Here is a 3,127-nt window from a genome sequence, read left to right as displayed (position 1 = left end):
GAAAATCCAGAGTATACAAAACTCATATAAAAAACTAAATGTGTATTGTTTGTTAACATAATATATCACGACTTATTTATGAAAATAGTTTAAGATAATCACTCCATATATTTATATAAAAAACTTTTATTTATTTTTTTTCTATTATAAAGTTGAAGAAGCCCTGATTCTGAAGCAACCAATTGTATTGAGTTTGTTAAATTAAAAGCCAATCAGAGAGAAGCTTACAAATCATTCAAGGAAGAGATAAAATTCTTCTGAAAACCACCTTCTTCTGGCTTGTGATCTTGACCTGAGAGGATGCACATGGAGTTTAGGGTTCTTTCTTCTTTTAAATTTTAAAATTATCAATCCAACCCCTTTTTTAAATGTGAAATATTTGTAATTAATGTTAAATTATCTGTGAACTCAGTGTTGTTGAAGAGTTTGTAATTGTAATCAATTCCCAAATTCAAATGTAATCAAATCTTTAATTCGGAGAGAAATCTATAAGAAATCTGGACCATGCGCTAGCCCAGCAGAGATGAAAGGGACCTGCCTAATTAATTATTGAAAATAATTAATTCAATCCATGAGACCGTCAAGAACGTCATTAATGTGAGTGATAAATCAAACGAGCTCGTTTCAAGGCCTTTCTATGCATAGTTGGGGAATTAATCAAAGCGCTATACAAATTAACTTAAATCCAATAAAAATTCGCAATGTTTTGAGTGCTATCACATAGTTTATAAGAACATTTTATGAATTTATTCGATATATGTAGGAAGCTTACTTCCGTGCACGGCACGAGCTCATTAAAAGCCCTGAGATCTCATGTTTGAATATTAATTTGTTAATTATTATTTTTGCTAATTGATCAAAGTAAGTCATATCAAATCTATAGACCAAACAGGTTTTAAATGGTAGAATTATGAATTGACTTGAAGTCCATATATCAGTATTAAATACAAATTTATAAATTTTGAAACTCACTATTGTGAATGCTATTATACCTTGTGATAATTATTCAGATTTTAGAAAAGAATTTATTTAAGGAAAATTATAGATATAAGAATATTTTATATATATTGTTTTATGGGAATATATTTTGTGTTTTATGTCAGCATACAAAGTCATGGAATTTTTTATTATATCCTAATTCATCTCGTGATATACAGTTTGAGCTGTCTTGGTACCAAAAAAAATATTCAGCAGCATATAAAATTATTGAATCAATTAATATTGATCTTATTAAGAGCACTCCATACTTATCATCCTTTGATGATAGTCATATTAGTCTGCCAGAAAAAAATATATTGATAATTATATTAATAAGGTTCCAGTTATATCATATAAGGATCCAGAGAGCTTCAAGAACTGGCGTTGTAAGTTCTAAGGAATTTCAGAAGGATAAATTGGTGAATACCTGTATTCATGACAAGCATTTTAAGGATCAACTAGAAAAAACTATAGTTGGTCTTTATTATTCTCTATTGTGTACATGGTTACTGATAATCAGTCATCAACTATTCTTTTGATTTCCTCATTGGTATTCTTCAAGAACTTCATAGAAGCAGCAGTAAGGATTAATAATCACCGGTCATTGAACCTTGTGGTGATTGATTATATTTGGAAAATTCATGTATCTACCACTGAGCTAAAGCTGTGGTTTGAACCCAGCAATTTTGCGAGCCGGACGGCCTTAATTATTTGTGAATTTATTCACAAATTAGGGATTTTAGCAACTGCTCTTATAAATATCAAGAACATTGTATCATCTACAAAGGATTTGCAATTTACCATCTGACACAATGGCTTCACAACATGGGGCTCTATCATAAGAGATAACCCCTCAGGAAGCACGTCTTTACAAGGTTAGGAACAATGTAAACAAAATGAATCTTGTTTTGTATCAAGTTGATAAATTCAACTTTCAACTGAAAATTGAAAAGGTGTATGCAAAGCATTATCTAGTGAACATGACTGATTTTTGTAAGCAAAATGGCTTTGTTGAAACAAATGAACCCATGAATAAAATTATGTTCTTGAAGAAAGCAAAGTACAAAGTCACCATTGATGTGTTAGTATTCAAAGGTTGTTTCAAGTTGCTTACTTACAAGATGATGACAGTGAATCACATGATGAAAGGGTATTCCCCGGCACTATGTTATGATTAGGAATCCTGTGTTATGCCAGGATTCAGAATAGCATAATCACTACGCAGTGTATGGTAAGAGTCCATAATTGTGTCTTTTTTCTTTCCTGTAGCCTATTTTTCTTGGCCCTTAATCTTTTCAAATTTCGATTCTTTCCTGTCTTTGTGTAATGTTCAGTAAATTTCTTCTATGATGCATATCTTAACCAATCTTGTCCATAGTCATTTAAATTTGTATTTTTCTTCAGAAATAATTTTGGAAGTTAAAATAGTAGCTTATTTTCCTTATCTTTAAATTGTTGATAAAACTTAACTTTTCTAAAATCTATCTATTGTAGTGTAAATAATTGTTTGCTTGCAGTATATTTTTTCATCATGTATTACATATTTTAATTATGTCTATTTTTTGTCAGGTATCATATTAGGTAATTAGGTTTTTCAGAGCAAATTATGTCCCATTTTCTCATCTTCCATTGCATATTGTGCCATAAGCCATATGTAATTAGGTTATAGTTTTCTTCTGGGCTTTTAACCCATTTTGCATTTTATTTATTTTTTTTTTTTTTGCTGTCCAATACTTTGGATTTTTGGTAGACAAGTAGGTGTGATTCTTTTAGAGGTGTGGGCGTGAACCACATATGGCTGGACTCGATTATCTGACCTACTTGTTTGCGATATAAAAGCCTAAGGACTGCAACATCAAATGTTTGTAAAAAACTTTTGCATACTTTTGTTTTTGTGGTCCGATACTAGAGTCTGCCATCACATTGCCTTACAGACATCTAGGAACTCTCCACCCAGTCACAATAGTCAAAATATTTTTTCCTTCACCAGTTGTTTTTGTGGGAGTGATAGCTCACAGTTATAACAAATTAGAGTCATACTTGGAATCTACAAAATTCCATAGTAGTATATTTTATTAAATATACTTCCTTATGAAAGTTTAGTACTGACGTGTGGGATAGGCTCTAATTAATCTTTCTCTTCCTTGTA

The sequence above is a fragment of the Nilaparvata lugens genome, chromosome 9 (genome assembly GCF_014356525.2).
Source record: "Nilaparvata lugens isolate BPH chromosome 9, ASM1435652v1, whole genome shotgun sequence".
In the NCBI taxonomy this organism is placed as follows: domain Eukaryota; kingdom Metazoa; phylum Arthropoda; class Insecta; order Hemiptera; family Delphacidae; genus Nilaparvata; species Nilaparvata lugens.
The sequence above is the reverse complement of the archived record's forward strand: the minus strand, read 5'-3'. Positions refer to the sequence as shown.